The sequence below is a fragment of the Aquarana catesbeiana genome, linkage group LG12, assembly GCF_042186555.1.
Source record: "Aquarana catesbeiana isolate 2022-GZ linkage group LG12, ASM4218655v1, whole genome shotgun sequence".
NCBI lineage: Eukaryota > Metazoa > Chordata > Amphibia > Anura > Ranidae > Aquarana > Aquarana catesbeiana.
The window spans coordinates 11,780,488-11,802,614 of record NC_133335.1 but is presented as its reverse complement, the minus strand read 5'-3'; the positions used below and the strand labels follow the sequence as shown (position 1 = coordinate 11,802,614).

Sequence of the window (22,127 nt, the reverse complement as noted above, 5' to 3'; positions counted from 1 at the left end):
AGTATTGGGACGCCTGCCTTTGCACACAAATGAACTTTAATGGCATCCCAGTCTTAAGGCCCGTACACACGATACAAAAATCAGATGGAAAAAGTTGTACGACGAGCTGTCTGCCGATTTTCGGATGGTTAGTACGTTTTCGACAACCGATTTAGCTTTTTCGTCAGACAAAAGCTGGAGGTGCAAACTATAATTTTTTCTCGGATGTCAACTCAACGTCCGATTTTCGTTTCATTAGAACGGTTTTCGTACGGAAAGAGCAAGACGACGCATGCTCAGAAACAAAAGATTACATACAAAACTATTCAACACATGACGTCACTTCTGACATTGTATTCTGTCGTATGAAAATTTTCGTATTGTGAGTAACCTCTTCACTTTCGACATGAGACTAGCATGCCACAAAAAACTGACATTCAGTCGTCCGAAAATCTAAGCGTGTGTACGAGGCTTCAGACCCCATAAACACTATACAACTTTTGTTGTCTGATTTCCTTTAGATTTACCAAAACCATGTAGTGCAAGGGGCCTGCCTGATTGCATATAAATTGAAACTCTTAAGGTTTGACCTCATATTATATGGTTTTGGTAAATCTGAAGGAAAAGAAATCTACAGAAAATTGTACAGTGTGTATCCAGCTTTAGTCCGTAGGGTTCAATATTGGGTTGGCCCACCGTTTGCAGCTATAACAGCTTCAACTCTTCTGGGAAGGCTGCCCACAAGGTTTAGGAGTGTGTCTATGGGAATGTTTGACCATTCTTCCAGAAGCGCATTTGTGAGGTCAGGCACTGATGTTGGTTGAGAAGGCCTTTGCTCGCAGTCTCCGCTCTAATTCATCCCAAAGGTGTTCTATCGTGTTGAGGTCAGGACTCTGTGCAGGCCAGTCAAGTTCCTCCACCCCAGACTCGCTCATCCATGTCTTTATTGACCTTGCTTTGTGCACTGGTCCAAATCATTTGGTGGAGGGGGGATTATGGTGTGGGGTTGTTTTTCAGGGGTTGGACTTGGCCCCTTAGTTCCAGTGAAGGGAACTCTTAAGGCGTCAGCATACCAAGACATTTTGGACAATTTCATGCTTCCAACTTTGTGGGAACAGTTTGGGGACGGCCCCTTCTTGTTCCAACATGACTGCGCACCAGGGGCACAGAGAATCGCAGTGCAGAACAAAACATGGTAAGGGAGTAATAGGAGATGTTTAGATGCTGGGAGCCCACCGACTATACTTGTGACTAGTCCCTTAAACTTTGCCTGCCTCTTTTAAAGTCCAAGACTTTTTTTTTTGGTTTTTGGTATACTAAGTAAGAATACAATCTTCTGTTTTTATAGGCAGAATTCCCCCAAGTCAAGGCCATTTGTTCCCCAGTGAAATCTCTACAGAAATATATAAGAACAAGCCATGTGTTGGAAGACAAAGAACAAGTTGTTTGTTGAACTCTGAGAAGGAAGAAGCCATAAGAAGACTCCATCAAAGGAAGGTCCAAGTAAAGTATATGTTTGGTGTACTTATTACATAGTGCTCATCATTGGTGTCAGTGGGAGGAATAGTGCCCCATCATTGGTGCAAGCGGGAGGAAAAGTGCCCCATCATTGGTGCCAGTGGGAGGAATAGTGCCCCATCATTGGTGTCAGTGGAAGGAATAGCGCCCCATCATTGGTGTTAGTGGAAGGAATGGTGCCCCATCATTGGTAATAGTGGGAGGAATAGTGCCCCATTATTGGTATCAGTGGGAGGAATAGTGCCCCATCATTGGTACTAGTGGAAGGAATAGTGCCCCATCATTGGTGTCAGTGGAAGGAATAATGCCTCATTATTGGTGTCAGTGGGAGGAATAGTTAGGAATGATGGATAGCTTGTGCATGTTTTAGGCATATTTTGTAATATCCGTCAGTCCTGCACTATATTCCTATAGAGTGGAACCTTGGTTTACGAGTAATGCGGTTAACGAGCGTTTTGAAAGACGAGCAACTTTAAAAAAAAAAAAAAATTCTGACTCGGTTTTCGAATGTTGTCTGGCAAAACGAGCAGAATTCAAGCTAATATGGTGTGCAGTACTGCATTTGGCCGAGCTGTCCCCGAGTATTTCCGAGGCTCTCCGGCGCCCCCCCCCCACCTCTGGCCACATGCGGTATTGCATGCAATAGAAGTCGATGCGGAACAAATTATCTTCGTTTCCATTGACTCCTATGGGGAAACTCGCTTTGATATGCGAGTGCTTTGGATTACAAGCATTCTCCTGGAACGGATTAGGCTCGTAATCCGAGGTTCCACTGTAATTGTAATAGTTTGTAGAGTATACACACACAGCATTTGTTTAGTAAAAGCACAATAACACACTACATAGGTTTCTAAGTTTTCTTGCTTTACTGCAAAGTGACCTTTATTAGATGCAAAGCAAAACAGGCTCTCCCTGGGACAGGAAGGGAGAGGAGATCTCCCTCAAGGGGCCATTAAAGGCAATACAGTTCGGAAGGGTCTGGCCCCCCTCCCCCCATGCTATCGAAAATTAAAAGGATACATTGTGGCAGGAGATCCTTTTTAGTATGACAGTCAGAAAATAATATGCAGCCCAGGAACTGAGACTGGAATTTTACTTACTGACAGATTTTATATAAAGGAAAATTGTTGAAGTTCACCGGCTCAGAGCAGAAAGTTCTCCTATTGCCTCTTAAAGTAAAAAATGACATTTAGATGAACCCAACGAACGAACGAACGGTCCTTGTGTGCCATGGAAGCCGATCAGGAAGCAGCCTGGGCTAAAAAATACATTCTTCTTCATAAAATGATTCATTTTGTTGCTGAACTTGAACTGAACCCAAGAACTGACCTGTGGTTTGCCCAGACATATGACGGTTTTTGGCCCACAGCTTATAATTATCACCTCTTTATTCTATAGCTGAAGAAAGGGGCACCAGGAAGCATAAGGGAGAAGATAATGAGATGTAATACTACAAAGCCGTTTAAAAAGGAAAAGTATGTAAGGTGAACCACTTGCCGCATATTACAACCGGAGATCAAGTGAACCCTTGAGGTGTTTAAAGCGAGAAAAATATTATAATACAGTATATAATATTCCAACTACACCGAGCACTCACCAAGAAAATTAAATAAAAGAAAAAGAAAAAAAAAAAAAAAAAAAAAAAAAAGCAGCTACCTTAAAAGCGGAGTTCCGGCAAAAAAAAACATTTTTTTTTGCATCCTAGCATTATTGCTAATGAAATTTCAAAAAAGGACTATACAATGTTCAAGATCTCTTGTTAAAAAAAAATAAATATCTTACCGTTCTCTTTTTATGCCTCAGTTTGTGGCAGTTTCCATCCTTAATGTGGGCATGTGAAGCCCAATCGAGATTGCTTCCTGGAATACCTTGGAAGAGGTGCATGCTGGGTAACCAGCATGCTCCCTCTCGATCTCGCGCATGCGCGATTCAACGGTGTCCCGTAACGCCGAGCACAGTGCTGCCCGCAGACTCCTGGGAAACGACGTGTCTTCATTTCCCAGGAGCACAGGCGAGGGAGGAAGTCTCGAGGAGCTCTGCGGACCAGGAAGTGGCAGATTTCGAGGACTTACATAGCAACAGGCCCTTTCCGGTAAGTATAAAAAAAAATGTTTTCCACCAAATTATTTTTTTCTAGGTTAAAATGAGTCTTTTAATGTAATTTTTTTTTTTTTAGGGTGGAACTCCGCTTTAAAAAACCCATAAATGACCAAATAAATTTAAAATAAAAAAAAGGAAGCGTTTAATATAGTCAATGAATCAAATATGTAAATCATTATCTAAATCCCATATGTCAAACACAAGGCCCACGGGCCAAATCCGCCCCACCGGGGGGCCTCGTCATGTGGCCCTTTCACCCAGGTATGCAGCCGGGAACCTGCCAGAACTCCAATTCCTATCCCACTCTATCCAAAGCTAACAAAAAGTTTTGGCTGGACTTCAGTAGGGTACACACTATAAGAAACCAAGCAAACATTTCCGGACGAGGAAACGATCTTCTACGATTTTCTTTCAACAGCTGATTAAGACCTTCCAAACGAAAATTTACGAAGGGACAAACCTCAAAAGGTTTCTCGTACGTGAACAGAACTAACGCTTTTCGTTTAATGTGTACTGTTTTTGTACGAGAAAGATTGGATACAAAAGACTGCACATGATTGGAAACAATAAACAATATAACCTATGTAAAACGTTCCTACATCGAAACAAAAAATGTCTTTGTTGTACGGCAGAGGTCTCCAAACTGTGGCCCTTTGCTTTCCATTATCCGACCCCCGTCGTGTTCGACTAACTATGAACAATCGAGGAAAACCGGATGATTGCTCGTCCAATTTTCTTATAGTGTGTAACCTACAACCTAAATTACATTTTGAAGAAAGGTGTTAAGAGTGACTTGAATCAACAATCTGATCCCTACATATTTCATGGATATTGGAGGAAGATGTCTGTTATCCATTCGACTATAAATGCTGGGTTATTCTACTGACACCCATTAGAACTGAAGACAATACTTGGAAGAGTGGTGGAACCTCCTCAACATTACAGAACAATTCCAGCTGAATATGACCAGCCCCTACTACCCATACCATGACCTGGATAATTGAGAACCTTCAAAGACTCTCAACTCTGTCAGTACTTCAAGATCTAAATCTTCTACAAAAGAAATGAAGGCCGAACGTTGAACAGTCAAAGTAAGCAATGCTAAAAATTGGGCCACGCAGGGGTTCACAAACATTCTTCAATCATTGGAAGTAGTAATTTTTACAAATGAGGTTCTTCACTTCCCCTTTTAAAATCCTTTGTTATCCTTGGCTGATTGGCAAAAGTCATTCCACTTCACGCACAAATCCTCCGCCTCTTGTTATACACAGGAGAAGAACTTTAAACTTCTATCCAGGTGGTACAAGGACCCTCAATCACTCCATAAAATTTTCCCCTCTGTTCCCACTTCATATTGGAGATGTGGCGACGTAGAGGGAAGTTATCTCCACATCTGGTGGGAGTGTAGAGCCATCCAACCCCTCTGGTCTCAGGTTTTCATCATTTACAGTAATCTATATGACTTACCGACACCCACACCAGAGATAGCCCTGTTGTCTATGCTCCCAGGCTCCATACCCTCTCAAAAACGTACCATATATACTCGAATATAAGCTCAGACACCTAATTTTACCACAAAAAAATGGAAAAACTTTTTGACTCGATTATAAGCCTAGGGGGAGAAATACGCAGCTACTGTAAGTGGAAAAGAGGGTCAACAATGCCCATTTGCAGCCTCACTGTGCCCATTTGCAGCCATAAGTCCCCCGAACTTCAAACTCGGTAGTTCCTAGCTGCAGCCAAAATTTGGGGTCTCTGGACCCAAAGGGTCCTGAAATGACATTGCTGCAGATGGACACAGTTGACCGACTTTGGGGCATTGTATCTCGGGGCCACTTGGTGCTAGGAACTCCAAATTTGGTGTGCAAACCCATTGGAACTAGCATATCCATATAACTTCAACATATCCAAAGCTAGGGTTCCTAGCACCAAGTGGCCCCGAGATACAGGGCCCCCAAAGTCAAAAACCTTTCTGCGGCAGAGAATTCCTAGCACCAAGTGGCCCCGAGATACGGGGCCCCAGAGTCGGTTTGGAAAATGTCATTCTCTGCTGCAGAAAAGTGCTTGAATCGAGTATAAGCCGAGGGGGCATTTTCAGCACAAAAAAAATGTGCTGAAAAACTTGGCTTATACTCAAGTATATATGGTACTCTATTATGCTTTTTCCTATCAGCCGCCAGACAACTTATACCCCTTTTTTGGAAAACCACTACCACCCCTCCCCAGTCCTCCTGGGTCTCAGTGGTTAACGACATGTGCATGGAAGAGATGATAGCCATGGACAATGATACTTTCGATAAATTTAAAATCTCTGGCTCACTTGGATGGAATACTCCTCTGATTCCCCGAAAGCCCTATTGACTCCCCTCAACTGAGCTAAATGCACCTCATGTCCCTAACCCCTCACTTTGTTGCACCAGGACCTGCTCACTCCCCTCTATCCCCCCTTTCCCCCTGCTACACACCAACCCTTCCTCTCCCAACCTTCCAACCCCCCCCCCTCTATCTTTTTCATTTTCTTCTCCCCCCAATTCTATATTGCAATGACTAAGATCTGGAAGTTTTCATCCTCAATCTCCATAAGGTGATTCGCAATACACGGCAGGCTAAGCCGACACCTAATAGCAAAAGGTCACACCTGTATATTTCATCGGTCTATAGCCAAGAGTACACCAAATATAAAACCTATATTGTATTACTTCCTATACTGGACTTCCAGCTATAATGCATATTATGCTGTTTGCCTCTGTTAAACACAATAAAAATATATATTCAACTCAAAAATCCTTTGTTAGTCACCCTTTTTTGTTTGGAAGAAATCTTTCATGGGGGTATCTCAATAGCTGCGGAGGACCAAGGATCCGTAAAGGAGACAATTTTTAGATAGCCAAACAAGCTCCTGGTAAGGACAGTGCTTATAAATTCACACCATTGTAGGTCCCCTTCACTTCTGGTTTACATTGTAGTCAATCAAGTCCTGGGGAAGGGGGCACTCTTGGACCACCGGGAATGCATTGGCTACTTTTTGGATTGTACCCCCGACTTTTAATGTAATACAGTTGTATCTGGGCCTCTTAGCAGTGGTTTGGCACTTCAATTACAATTCTCGTTAATAGGGTTGCACCGATACCAATATCAGTGTGGACACTAAGCATTTACACAGTACTCGTATTTGTAAAAATGCTCCAATACCTTAAAACCAAAACCTCTTTCAGTGTGATTTATGCCCATACAAAATGAACGGGCTCAAATCACACTGCAAAGAATCGCATGTGATTTGAACAGGAATGCGGTGCAATTCCTGTCCGACTCACATGCAGTTTCCCGCACTGCAATGCCATCAGCCTGGGCTCACACAGGAGCGGTGGGGGAAACCGCATGCATTTCGTACAGGAATTACACCACATTCCTGTTGAAATCACATGCAATACTTTGCAGTATGCACTTTGAGCCCATTCATTTTGTATTGGTACTCGGTATCGGCGAGTACTTAACCGAAAGTACAGTATCAGTATTCGTACTTGCCGATAAAAAGACAGTATCAGTGCAATCCTACGCGTTACATTACGCTACAGAGGTGGCCAAATGTTTTGAGAATGACACAAATATAAATTTTCACAAAGTCTGCTGCTTCAGTGTTTTTAGATCTTTTTGTCAGATGTTACTATGGGATACTGAAGTTCAATTACAAGCATTTCCTAAATGTCAAAGGCTTTTATTTACAATTACATGAAGTTTATGCAAAGAGTCAATATTTGCAGTGTTGACCCTTCTTTTTCAAGACCTGTGCAATCCGGGCCTGGCATGTTGTCCATCATCTTCTGGGCCACATCCTGACTGATGGCCACCCATTCTTGCATATTTAATGCTTGGAGTTTGTCAGAATTTGTGGGGTTTTTTTCATTCACCCACCTCTTGAGGATTGACCACAAGTTCTCAATGGGATTAAGGTTTGGGGAGTTTCCTAGCTGTGGACCCAAAATTTCCATGGTTTGTTCCCCAAGCCACTTAGTTATCACAGTTGCCTGATGCCAAGGTGCTCCATCATGCTGGAAAAGGCATTGTTCCTCACCAAACTGTTTTGGATGGTTGGGAGAAGTTGCTCTCGGAGGATGTTTTTGTACCATTTTTTATTCATGGCAGTGTTTTTAGACAAAATTGTGAGTGAGCCCACTCCCTTGGCTGAGAAGCAAGCCCACCCATGAATGGTTTCAGGATGCTTTACTGCTGGCATGACACAGGACTGATGGTAGCGCTCACCTTTTCTTCTCCGGACAAGGTTTTTTTCGGATACCCCAAACAATCAGAAAGGGGATTTATCAGAGAAAATTACTTTCCCCCTCTCCTCAGCAGTTCCATCCCTGTACCTTTTGCAGAATATCAGTCTGTCCCTGATGTTTTTCCTGGAGAGAAGTGGCTTCTTTGCTGCCATTCTTGACACCAGACCATCTTCCAAAAGTCTTCTCCTCACTGTGCGTGCAAATGCACTCACTCACACCTGCCTGCTGCCATTCCTGAGCAAGCTCTGCACTGGTGGTGCCACTGATCCCTCAGCTGAATCAACTGTAGGGGACGGTCCTGGCGCTTGCTGGACTTTCTTGGGCACTCTGAAGCCTTCTTCATACCAATAAACTTCTCTCCTTGAAACTCTTGATGATCCGATAAATGGCTGGTTTAGGCAGCAATATCCTTGCCTGTGAATCCCTTTTTTGTGCAAAGCAATGACGGCTGCATGAGTTTCCTCACAGGTAACCATGGTTAACAGAGGAAGAACAATGATTTCAAGCACCATCCTCCTTTTGAAGGTTACAGTCTGTTATTCGAACTCAATCAGCATTACAGAGGGATTTCCAGCCTTTTTCCTGTCAACACTTACACTTGTGTTAATGAGAGAATCACTAGCATGATGTCAGCTGGTCCTTTTGTGACAGGGCTGAAATGTAGTGGAAATGTTTTATTTGGGATTAAGTTCATTTTCATGGCAAAGAGGGACTTTGCAATTAATTGCAATTCATCTGATCACTCTTTATAACATTCTGGAGTATATGCTAATTGGGCACTCTGAAGCCTTCTTCATATCAATAAACTTCTCTCCTTGAAATTCTTGATGATCAAATTGCCATCATAAAAACGGAGGCAGCAGACTGTGAAAATTAATATTTGTGTCATTCTCAAAACTTTTTGCCACGGTTCTACAAGCCAAGAAGACTACGGAGATCCCCTGGGTTGTAGAAGCCGCCTGCCTAGGAACCAGATTATTTACACCAATATCAAAACCCTAAGGTTAGGATAACAATACCAGCATGATAACCCGACAGGTCTAGCTACATCTTTAAACTTTTTCCAACTTTTCCAGAACACCATCACTTGACCTGGCATGAGCAAGGTGACAGCGTCTCTTTAAATTTTCTGGTGGTACACTTGCCTGCAATGGTTTTCCTTTGGCATCCATCATATAGAAAATTCATGCTCTGAAATATATAGAAATTGGTAAAGAATGAGATAAGCCTATATGTTCAGAACACAAATATGTAAAATAATTAACAACAATATGGTTAATATTTTGTTTCATAGGCTCGGTTCAGATGACCTCACAGCACATTGGGCAGCCTAAGATACACTATACATATTACTAAAAGTATTGGGACACCTGCCTTTACACACATGAAATTTAATGGCATCATAGTCTTAGTCCGTAGGGTTCAATATTGAGTTGGCCCGCCCTTTGCAGCTATAACAGCTTCAACTCTTCTGGGAAGGCCGTCCACAAGGTTTAGGAGTGCGTCTATGGGAATTTTTGACCATTCTTCCAGAAGCGCATCTGTGAGGTCAGGCACTGATGTTGGACAAGAAGGCCTGGCTCACAGTCTTCGCTCTAATTCATCCCAAAGGTGTTCTATCGTGTTTAGGTCAGGACTCTGTGCACGACAGTCATGTTCCTCCACCCCAAACTCGCTCATCCATGTCTTTATGGACATTACTTTGTGCACTGGTGCGCAGTCATGTTGGAACAGGACGGGGCCATCCCCAAACTGTTCCCACAAAGTTGGGAGCATGAAATTGTCCAAAATGTCTTGGTATGCTGGCGCCTTAAGAGTTCCCTTCACTGGAACTAAGGGGCCAAGCCCAACCCCTGAAAAACAACCCCCACACCATAACCAAATAATATAGGCCAGTGCACAAAGCAAGGTCCATAAAGACATGGCTGAGAGAGTTTGGGGTGGAGGAACTAGACCGGCCTGCATATATATGACCTCACAAATGCTCTTCTGAAAGAATGGTCAAACATTCCCATAGACACACTCCTAAACCTTGTGGACAGCCTTCCCAGAAGAGTTGAAGCTGTTATAGCTGCAAAGGGTGGGCCAACTCAATATTGAACCCTATGAACTAAGACTGGGATGCTATTAAAGTTCATGTGCGAGTAAAGGCAGGCGTCCCAATACTTTTGACAATCTAGTGTATATAGAAATAGGTAAAGAATGAGATAAGCCTATATGTTCAGAACACAAATACCTTGCCTTGCAAAAGTATTCACCCCCCTTGGCTTTTTACCTATTTTATTACATTACAGCCTTTAGTTAAATGTTTTTTTTTATCTGAATTATATGTGATGGATCAGAACACAATAGTCTAACTTGGTGAAGTAAAATTAGAAAAATATATACATAAAACTATTTTTCAGAAATAAAATACTGATAATTGGCATGTGTGTATGTATTCACCCCCTTTGTTATGAAGCCCATAAAAAGCTCTGGTGCAAAAAAATTACCTTCAGAAGTCACATAATTAGTGAAATGATGTCCACCTGTGTGCAATCTAAGTGTCACATGATCTGTCATTACATAGACACACCTTTTTTGAAAGGCCCCAGAGACTGCAACACCTAAGCAAGAGGCACCACTAACCAAACACTGCCATGAAGACCAAGGAACTCTCCAAACAAGTAAGGGAAAATGTTGTTGAGAAGTACAAGTCAGGTTTAGGTTATAAAAAAAATATCCAAATCTTTGACGATCCCTAGGAGCCCCATCAAATCTATCATAACCAAATGGAAAGAACATGGCACCACAGCAAACCTGCCAAGAGACGGCCGCACACCAAAACTCACGGACCGGGCAAGGAGGGCATTAATCAGAGAGGCGGCACAGAGACCTAAGGTAACCCTGGAGGAGCTGCGGAGTTCCACAGCAGAGACTGGAGTATTTGTACATAGGACGACAATAAGCCGTACGCTCCATAGAGTTGGGCTTCATGGCAGAGTGGCCAGAAGAAAGCCATTACTTACAGCAAAAAACAAAATGGCACGTTTTTAGTTTGCGAAAAGGCATGCGGGACACTTCCAAAATGTATGGAGGAGGGTGCTCTGGTCTGATGAGACTAAAATTGAACTTTTTGGCCATCAAATAAATGCTATGTCTGGCGCAAACCCAACACATCACATCACCCAAAGAACACCATCCCCACTGTGAAACATGGTGGTGGCAGCATCATGCTGTGGGGATGTTTTTCAGCAGTCAGGACTGGGAAACTGGTCAGAGTTGAGGGAAAGATGGATGGTGCTAAATACAGGGATATTCTTGAGCAAAACCTGTACCACTCAGTGTGTGATTTGAGGAGGTTCACCTTCCAGCAGGACAATGACCTCAAATACACTGCTAAAGCAACACTTGAGTGGTTTAAGGGGAAACATGTAGATGTGTTGGAATGGCCTAGTCAAAGCCCAGACCTCAATACAATATAAAATCTGTGGTCAGACGTAAAGATTGCTGTTCACAAGCGCAAACCATCCAACTTGAATGAGCTGGAGCAGTGGAGTAATGGGCAAAAATCCCAGTGGTAAGATGTGGAAAACTCATAGAAACTTATCCAAAGCGACTTGGAGCTGTGATAGCCACAAAAGGTGCCTCTACAAAGTATTGACTTTAGGGGGGTGAATAGTTATGCCGATTAACCTTTTCGGTTATTTTGTCCTATTTGTTGTTTGCTTCACAATAAAAAAAAAATCTTTAAAGTTGTGGGGATATTCTGTAAATTAAATGATGCAAATCCTCCAACAATCCATGTTAATTCCAGGTTGTGAGGCAACAAAACAAGAAAAATGCCAAGGGGGATGAATACTTCTGCAAGGCACTGTATGTAGAAAATTGTATAATAAAATGGTTTCTTTTTTTGTTTCATATGCTCGGTTTAGATGACCTTGCAGCACAGTGGGCAGCCTATGATCTGTCTCCCTAAATGTCGTTCTAGTAGAAGTGTCATGCTGTTTTTAATCTTGATGATTAAAGTCCTCAAACAATGGCCAAACTCTTTGCTTAATCTCCCGGTAACAATGCAAATCTTGTCGGACACCCATCTCAGGCTGAACGACAGAACACCAAGCTTGCTGCCAAATCCGGGTACCGCCCGTCAGAGTTACAAATCGGGCAGCTGAGTTTACAACCTGCCCTAAATCCATGCTACGAGGACACTGATCACTCTGGTAGACAGGGCGGCTCTCTGTACCTTGCGAACAGCTTTTAAAATTAATTTCACAAGCCGCTGTGTCAGCTGATTCAGAAGGGAGATTCAACTGCTTTCAATACTTTATTGTGGAAGTTTAATTAACTTTTCCAGACCAATTGCAATTCCTCTTCTCGCCTTTCTTCCAATGCAGTGGAATGTGAAGTAGAATATTTATTGTTATATATTCTTTTCCTATTTCAGTTTAGTTTATCAGAGTCAAATTTTTCTGCATTACCATTTAGTTGGTGCTTTGCAAACTAGGCTTTATTGAGTTTTATGAATCCATGCTACAATGCTGTAAAACAAAGATTCTGACTTTCCCCTATAATCCTTATTAAATAGAGACAATGTTTCCTTTACAGTAAAATAAATATCCAGGCTAGCGCTTCATGAAGTTGTTCTTAAATACCCCCCCACCAATTTGTGTTATAGAGGGGGAAATAGAACCTTCAGGGCCCCAATGCAAGAAACAATGAAGGGCCCCCTGACTGCTGGGTTCCTTTCAATCAGCCCTGAGACCCTCTTCTCTGGTCTTGGGGCCCTTCCCTCCAAGCCTGGGGCCCTTACCACTGAGCCCTTTACTCTTTAAATTCTCAAAAAGGAAAAAGTATGTGAATTATATTTGTTATTCAGACTTTTGTCCCCCACTGGTTTTAACACTGAGAACTGAGCGATTAAACACAGCTGATCACTCGGTTCTCAGTGCTCCCTGAGCAGGGAGCTGGTGACTGTCAGTCACGGATCCTTGCTCTGCCCCCCTCCCCCTTGCTCACTGGAGCCCTGGGCTGTGGAGGGGGTGGGAGCGGCCGGCTCAGGCTCTCAGCGGCTCACTGAGAGGCTGAGCAGGGTGTCGGTCCAGGCATGTGCGCGGATCCTGACCAAATGGTCGCAATCCTTCCTGAGCTCGGACCAGCTCTGTGACGTCAGCCAACAGTGGGCTTCAGCCTGCTGTCTGCTAAAAACGGCTCACAGGAGTGCAGAACGTTCTGTACTCCTGTGATCCATAGGAGAAGTACAGCCAAAAGAGCTTTGGCTGTAATTCTCCTTTAAAAGACCCTTTAAATCACAAAAGTTGCGTTGCAAGGAAGTTGCAGTGAAATAGCAAGCAAGTCACAAGGGAATCTCAAGGAAATCGCAAGTAGGTCTCACGACTTTGGGGTCACAACAGTGTGAACCAGTTCCAAGTCACGCAAGTTTCTGCCATCTTGGGGGCCTCCCAACAGAGGTGGAAAACCAGGGCCCAGTCGCAAGTGTGAAGTTTGCAACCCTGGTAGTTCCACCGCTGATGTGTTGTATATAAACATACAAACATAACTCTATATCTATTTTCTTCTTTTCGGAGACGCATATTTTATTATTGCATTTTAAACAGTTCTTGTTTTACAGTTTGAAGTAGCTCCAGACAAATTTATTTTTTGAATAGACTGGGGAAGGTACAGAGCAAACAAATGGTCACTTGACAGTGCCTTGAAAAAGTATTTATACCCCTTGCAATTTTCCACATTTTGTCATGTTACCACCAAAAACATAAATGTATTTTATTATGATTTTATGTGATAGACCAACAAAAAGTGGCACATCATTTTGAAGTGGAAGGAAAACGATAAATGGTTTTCCACATTTTTTACAAATAAATATGTGAAAAGTGTGTGGGGGGCATTTGTATGGCGCCCCCCTGAGTCAATACTTTGTAGAACCCCCTTTCTCTGCAATTACAGCTGCAAGTCTTTTTGGGGATGTCTCTACCAGCTTTGGGCATCTACAGAGTGACATTTTTGCCCATTCTTCATTGCAAAATAGCTCATGCTCTGTCAGTTTGGATGGAGAACAGCAATTTTCAAGTCTTGCCACAGATTCTCAATGTGATTTAGGTCTGTACTGTGACTGGGCCATTCTAACACATGAATATGCTTTGATCTAAACCATTCCATTGTAGCTCTGGCTGTATGTTTAGGGTCGTTGTCCTGCTGGAAGGTGAACCTCCGCCCCAGTCTCAAGTCTTTTGCAGATTCTAACAGGTTTTCTTCTGTATTTGGCTCCATACATCTTTCCATCAACTCTGACCAGCTTCCCTGTCCCTTCTGAAGAAAAGCATCCCCACCACATGATGCTGCCACCACCATGTTTCATGGTGGGGATGGTGTGTTCAGGGTGATGTGCAGTGTTAGTTTTCCTCCACACAATAAAGCTTTTTGCTTTTAGACCAAAAAGTTCAATTTTGGTCTCATTTGACCAGAACACATTCTTCCACATGTTTGCTGTGTCCCCCACATGGCTTCTCGCAAACTGCAAGTGGGACTTCTTATGGCTCTCTTTCAACAATTGTTTTCTTCTTTCCACTCTTCCATAAAGGCCAGATTTGTGGAGAGCATGACTAATAGTTGTTACCATGGACCTCTTGGCTGCTTCTTTGATTAATGCTCTCCTTGTCTGGCCTGTCAGTTTAGGTGGATGGCCATGTCTTGTTAGGTTTGCAGTTGTTCCATACTCTTTCCATTTTCAGGTGATGGATTGAACAGAGCTCCGTGAGATGTTCAAAGCTTGGGATATTTTTTTTATAACCTGACCCTGCTTTAAACTTCTCCACAACTTTATCCCTGACCTGTCTGGTATGGTCCTTGGCCTTCATGATGCTGTTGTCAGGGCTGGGCTCAGCCCTTCCTTCTCTGAGCTGGCCACTCAACTGTCGGCTAATTGCCAGCTCCTATCTCTCCACAGTGACTCACCTGTAGATGATATCCTGCCTGTCAGTCCTGCCTACTTAAGCCGTCCAGTCCAGATGATCTCTGCCTTCGCTTTGGTCACATCTCTAGAGACACTCCCCTGTGTTCCTGTTAAAGACTTGCTTGGCTGACATTCCTTCTGGCTCCAGATCCTGCTTGCTGTTCTACTACGCTCATCTCTGGCTCCCTGACATTTTGGCTTGTCTGACTATCCGTTCCGGTTCCTGAACTCTGGCTATATTTTGACTACATTTACTCTGTTTACCTTTTTTTTATTATTATTAAACAAGTGAGATTTAACTGTAGTTCTGTCTCAGTCTGATTCATGGTTTCTAACACGCCCTCTAGTTCTATAAGGTTCTCCAACCGTCCAGACACCAGAGGGAAGGCACCATAGAGCTGGCCTTTAGTAACCCTGACCCATTTCAGTGACTCGGGTTTATTGCTGGCCAGAAATGCTTTTACCTACTCTCACATCTAGTAGCACACACTAGAGGATGCTACATAAGGAAAAAAGGGGAAGAATAGCCGGGCTTTCCAATCCCCAGACCGCTGCAATGGCATCAAAGACAGTGCCAGCTAATCACCCAAGGAGGTAAGTGCAGCGGGGACCAGGGGGTGTGTGTGTTGTGTACAGTGTTAGTTCACATTTTTGTTTTACTTTAAGTGGAGATAAAACTATAAAAATAATAAAAATCTATTTCTATTTCATGAAAGTATTTAAAAAGTAGTTAAAAATGTTTAAAAGAAACCTTTACAAAAGGCGGATATCAATAAATGAATGTATCCCATTTAGCTAAGTGGATAACTAATTAGGTAAACAGTTATAACGACATGATATTTGATCTATTTATTTTGTATAATACAATGCTATACAATGCTTGTATTCTTTGCTCTTTAAAGCTAATATATTGGTCTTATTTATATGCATTATGCTAAGCTCCAAAGCAATCTCGCTTTTTTCCTTTTTTTTTTTTTAATACTGTTTACCAATTCATTGATGCTTTCACGCTGTAATAAAATCTCCAACATTCTGCCTCAATAATAAAAATATTTGTACACCGATTGAATTTTATTAACATACGATTAAGCCGTTCCCTGTACAACTTAATCTTTTTTGCCTGTGTCATCTGTTTTTATATACTTAATAGCCGAGAACAACATTTTTTTACAGCAAGGAAGCTTCTTTTTTTTTTACTACAAAGTTGAAACGTACGAAAGAAGGAAAAAAAAATTAAAATTATTTTAAAGAAATGCTAATTTAGTCTTCAGCCATATGCTGAACAAGAATAAGATTATGTGGAAAATCATATTTACATGGCTGTCTGCATATTGCTGGGCCTTTGATGGCCACCATCTGCTAGGTGTTTAGGAATGTGGGTCAGGACGGAGATCAACAGGAAGTAAAATTGCTGCGAACAGATGGCCAAGTTGTCACCATTAGCTGGAGAACATCTGTCCTTGTCCCTCAGATCATGTTCCTTTCAAGTACTGCATCAGCCACGGGCGTGAGGAGGTGACAGATCTACCCGAGATCCTGTTCCATCTCACGTCAACTGTGTCACTCTGTTTAATTTTGATGTATGAGAGGGCATTTTGGCAATCTGAGTACACCAAGGCATCTAGTTTTAGTGCTGGCAGCTTGTATACCCAACCTGGCAGAGAGATAGATATCCAACTGATAGATTAGTGGAAGAGTAGGAAGAAAGGAAGGAAGAAATACAGAAAAGAAGGAGGAAAGAAAAGCCAGGGGAGAGGTACAAAGAGAGAGAGTGTGAGAGAGAGGAAAGGAACGAAGAGAAAGAACAAAAAGAATGATAAAAGGAAAGGAATGGGGAGTTATGTTATGTTAAGGAAAGGAAGAAAAAGTAAGGGCCCAAGGAAGGCAAAGAAACAAAAGAAGACAAGAAGGGAAAGAAATGAAAGAGAGAAGGAAGGAAGAAAATTTTTCTTCAAGAAAATCTGTGGAAAGTTAAAGGGAAGGGAAAGGAGGGATTGGCAAGATAGAGTTGCTCCCCTCTTGTCCCACTGCTCCCCTCCTGTGATGTTGCCCCTCCTGTAATGTTGTCCCCTTCCTGTCCCACTGCTGCCCCCTTCCTGTCATGCTGCCCCCTTTTGTCACCCTCCTGTGACACTGTCCCCCTCTTGTCCCGCTGCCACTCTCCTGTCTCACTGTCCCCTCTTTTCCCGCTGCCCGCTCTTGTCATCCTGCCCACCTCCTGTCCTGTGATGCTGCCCACCTCCTGTGATACTGCCCCCTCCTGTACCACTACCCATCTCCTGTGACGCTGCCCCCCTCCTGTCCCACTGCCCCTCTCCTGTCCTGCTGCCCCCCCTCCTCTCACGCTGCCCCCCTCCTGTCCCGCTGCCCACCTACTGTGCTGCTGATCACCTCCTGTGACACTGCCCCCTCCAGTCCCGCTGCCCCCCTCCTGTCCCACTGCCCACCTCCTGTGATGCTGCCTCCCTCCTGTCCCACTGCCCACCTCCTGTGATGCTGCCTCCCTCCTGTCCCACTGCCCCCCTCCTGTGACACTGCCCATCTCCTGTTTCACTGTCCCTCTATGCCCACTGCCCCCTCCTGTCAAGCTGTCCCCTTCTTGTCACCCTGCCCCCCTCCTGTCACGCTGCCCACCTCCCGTGACACTGCCACCCTCCTGTCCCACTGCCTTCATCTTGTCACACTGCCCCCCACCTGTCACGCTGTCCCCCATCTGGGAGAACTGGTCATTCCCAAGGTGTGTGAAATCAGAGTTGCACTGCCCCTTCTGTCCCACTGTCCCTCTCCTGTCCCGCTACTGTCTTCCTGCTACCCTCTTGTCACCCTGCTACTTTGGCACCCTGCCCCCCCTCCTGTCCCGCTGCCCCCTCCCTTTCCATGGCCTCCCTCTTGTCCCGCTGCCCCCCCCCCGTCTCACCCCCCCATTTGTCTCATTGCCCACCTCTTGACCCACTGCCCCCTTCCTGTCACACTGCCCAGATATCCCTCTCCTGTCACAACATCATCCTCTCACAGTGGTGGGTCTGGCGGCAGGATGGCGTGGGGAGGATGTGCCGGATGGATGGGGGGGGGTAAGAATGCACTTTCGCCTAAGTAGACAAAAAGCTTTTCACCGGCCCTGGGTACAACAATAACTATGGCCCTAAAAAATATAATTTCTACACGTGATTTGATATGTGTCCCAGATCCTTGCCATGTTTATTATTTATAAAACTTCAGGAACCTGTCACTTAATTAGGCTAAAGAACAAAAAAAAAATATAATGATTATATTCTTACATCTAATGATGGTGTATGCAATCTAAATCTCTTGGCTTTTTCCTCTTTTTTTTTCTCCAAATGTCAATCCCTCACATTATGTTTTCGTTAATTTGAACGTCTTCTGGTCTTTTTACATTTCAAACACCGGCCGACCCAAGCAAGATATGTCAAAAGAAATGCCAAGTGCATAATGAAACAAGGAAATGTTAAGATCTCGGAGGCCAGGAGAGAAGAGCTGAAAAGAAACCTGTTTCTGAACAGCTTATTATCCCATGTTCACTCTATTGTTTAAATAAAGCATTGTGCGGCAAATTCCTCATGCACAGACTTTGGAAAAAGACAAGGCGTCCTTGAAAGACATATACGAAGTCTACAAGCGGAAGGATATTTTTTAATTTTTTTAAAAACTGCAGACAATGAATGAATTAATGGAATGAAATATAAAAGTGACAGTAATTTCATAAACATGTTTAGTATAGATATATAACATTTCTTTGTAGAAGACTTTGTAGGAGTTGCGTTTCAACATGTCCTTGATCTGTGATATACACAATAATTCACTTACAGGTTATCCATTAATCAGCCAATCTATTACAGCGTGTATTCGAAAATAAAGGGAAAATAAAGAATTTATCCAAAGGGTACAATGGTGACACCGAGTGCCATAGGCTCGCCTAGCGAAGGTTGAATGCTTTAAGGTTCATTGAACCGTAGGACCAGTACCCAAGTGTACACCAGAGCTTGACTGTTCTGTGACTACATTGGAAATATTCTGAATAGGCATTTGTATGACATAGTGTGGTGGTCACTAAGAAAAATGCTCCTAACCCTTCTCATTATTGGGAAGATAATGGTTTTCAGTGGGAACTTATCTGAGAGGCAGAAATTTCTCATTGCTCAAGGAACTCTTAGCAACCTCCAGGGGAACCTTAGGCTTTCACGGAACCCTGGTTAAGAAAGGCTGCTCTACTCTAAACATATGAACACTTAACATCGAGTAGGTTTTTTGAAAATGAAGAACCCAATCACACTTTTGTAGCAAAAAAAGAAAAAAAAGCAACCAGTAAATCACTGGTTATGAGATTATGAGAGGGCCCCGTCTGAACATTACACCCCATGGATACGTCTGTGTTTAAAAAAAATGAAATGCTCATCTATGTCTTGAGCTTTGTCATCATGCACAAAGTACCGTAAGATCTACAGTTAAGCGTACATACTAGAACAAAGGTTTCTTGATTGACGTTGGAATCAGCACTTCTTTTATAAGGTCACCTTGACCTTTTAGAGCTCAAGAGTCACAGGGATTATCACTTTTTAATTAACTGATCATAAAGCTCCTGAGATAGAACATCTCAGAAAATAAGAAGGCGGTCGACAAGTATAAAGCGACAGATCCGGAGGGAAAAAAAACCTCAAAAAATGTAATAAGCGGCCTTCCGCAGATTCCTGTTTAATTAGGGTTTCACTTTTACTCATAAACAGGAATTGTATTTGAGATAGCCAAAGCAGATTTAGCTGCATGTTACTTGGTTTATTAAGGTGGTGTCTGGTTAGGCAAAAGAGTATTTTGGCTTTTTCTAATGAAGTTGATGCATATCTTTGGGATGTATGATGTAATTTTAGGGAGAAGGGGGGGGCGCATTATCAGTAGTTCTTAACTCATCAAAATAGTATGCATAGGCCACCAGTTCTCTATAACAGATGCTTTGAGTGCTATAACATGGGCTCAACCAAGCCATCAGGGCATGAGAGTGGCTGGATACAACTTCTTCCACCATTATTAATACTTGGTAGCCCTGAATGTTTCTCTTTCCTCTGACTGACCTGCTGCTCTGAAACTACTTAACCCGTTTTGATGGACCCCAACCACTGTGCAGGACCTGGGCATCAAGCTCCCCTCCAACCCAACTACACTTAGTAGGCCAATTTAACCCCATTGCTGCCAAAAATTTGTTCAGAGCTCCGACTCTGGCATACCTTAACGCTTACATGGTATGGCAGGCAACGCCTTCAAAATGACAACACTCCCTCAGATTTTACATGTATATCTCATTGATCCTCAATCCTTCTTCATTTCACTCTGCACTATGTTGATTAATTTTTTTTTTTTTAGCAACAAAGCGGTTAACAATGCGGCACACTTTACTTACGCTCCCTAAACAACTGGGAGGTGTTGGTCTACCCAATTTGACACTATACTATAAAGCCCTGCACTTGTCCAGAGTAGTGATATGGTGTGCTTCCCATCAAACAAAATTTGGGCCCAAATTTAACAGCTCGCCTTCCCAGTTGTCTTGTCTGCCCTCCCATTGGTCTTAGTCAAGCACTACAGAATTCTCAGGTCTTACCCCACCATAGGAGCCACAATCTCACAATTCTCATACATTTCAAAAAGGCCTCTCTCCCTACAATTCCTGCTGACACCAGTGATATACAAAGTGGAGAGAAAAATATGTGTAAATATCGCGCTGTCCTATAAAAAAGATAAGCAGCTAACACAACAAGTGATCTAATCTTGTAAGAAAAATTGTAGTAAAGGAGAGTGCAGCGCTAAAAAATGTGAAAATAGTTATTAAACACTATTTCATATAATACAATAAATAATACTAGTCAGTGCATAAAATCCATAAGCATGTGATATCATATGGTAGACATTCTAAATTATATAAGCTGTGTCCATATAGAGGTGACACTAAAAATTGTGACACACATATACTTGGTGTTCTTAAACTGAGTCCATTTGAAAGTGAAATTCTGAAAAATGTACAACACCAAAAAGTGTGGAATTAAAAGATGAAGTGTTGATAGAAGATCCACCACTGCTCTTAAAGGAGGCTTACCAGAAAGATTGGACCCAGATGGGTGTACACCCACTGAGTCAATCGAGCTTATAAAGTGGGGATCCTTGACGGTAACGGTTGCTAGAAACGCAAATCCAGGTGACCTGGGTACTTGCAAGGATATATATGGTAAAAGGGCAGGTCCAATCAGGCATCCAAAATATATGTGGAAGGAATGTGAGAGCACATAGCGTAATACTGTATAAAAAGCTTTAAAGCATATTTATTGAAGATAAAAAACACATTTCTAAAAAAAGCGCTTAGTAAATGGATGGTGTGGCAGTGTCAGTGGTGTCAGAAGTCCGTCCCGACGCATTTCGTCCTCTAGGACATCATCACACCACTGCATACACTGCCCTTTATATACAGTAAGAGACCCCCATGTTAAAATGTGGCTCCAATCGGAGAAGCTCCAAGATCTTGGCTGGGATAAGTCCCTCGCAGCCAGTTTTTAAGGCTAAGAAGGAATTGCACCAACATTGATACATTCCAAGTACAGGCACCGTCTTTAAAGCAAAAATTCCTAGATAAGGGGTACGATTCAGTTACCCTTGAATTAGAACTACAACATGCCATGCAAATGGATAGGAGATCATTACTGACCTCCAAAACTCCTCGTACATCCAATGATGCCTTTAAATACTCTATGGTGACTTCTTTCTCAACTCAGCATAGAGACATTAAAACTATTATAGAACGGCATTGGGAAGTGCTAAAGAGTGATCGTGTCCTGGGTAACATTTTACCCGAACGACCCAAAGTCATTTACAGAGGAGCTCCCTCCATACAGAATAAAATTGTTCCCAATATAATTGACCCCCCCAGACGTCCCACCTTCTTTCATGAGTTGGTAAGTTACTTTCCATGCAAAAAATGTACAGTGTGTCAATATAACACAATTGGTAGACATAAGACACTCGAATTTCGATCAAATGTAACTAATAAAATCTACCCAATTAAAATGTTCTGTACGTGCGCAACGAGGTACGTTGTATACCTTATTACCTGCCCATGCGGGAAACACTATGTAGGCCGTACTACTCTGACTTTTTCCGTCCGGGTAGGCGAACATGTGGCAAAAATAATTGGGGCGGATACGAAACATACTGTCCATAGACACTACAGAAAGTACCACAACCGAGACCCGTCAGGATCACAATTTCTCATTATCGATAGATATGTCCCCCCCTGGCGGGGAGGG

The 22,127-nt window shown here is 42.9% G+C and overlaps 1 protein-coding gene across 1 annotated transcript in view; it reads right to left on the bottom strand.

Annotated features, from left to right (window-relative positions):
- Nucleotides 1–9,051: 9,051 nt before the first annotated feature.
- DOK5 (docking protein 5) overlaps nucleotides 9,052–22,127 on the bottom strand; it is a 472,815-nt gene continuing 459,739 nt past the window's right edge. Inside the window, exon 9 of the mRNA XM_073607241.1 lies at nucleotides 9,052–9,068. The gene's annotated coding sequence lies outside the window, so the exon portion shown is untranslated. The remainder of the gene's footprint in view (nucleotides 9,069–22,127) is intronic.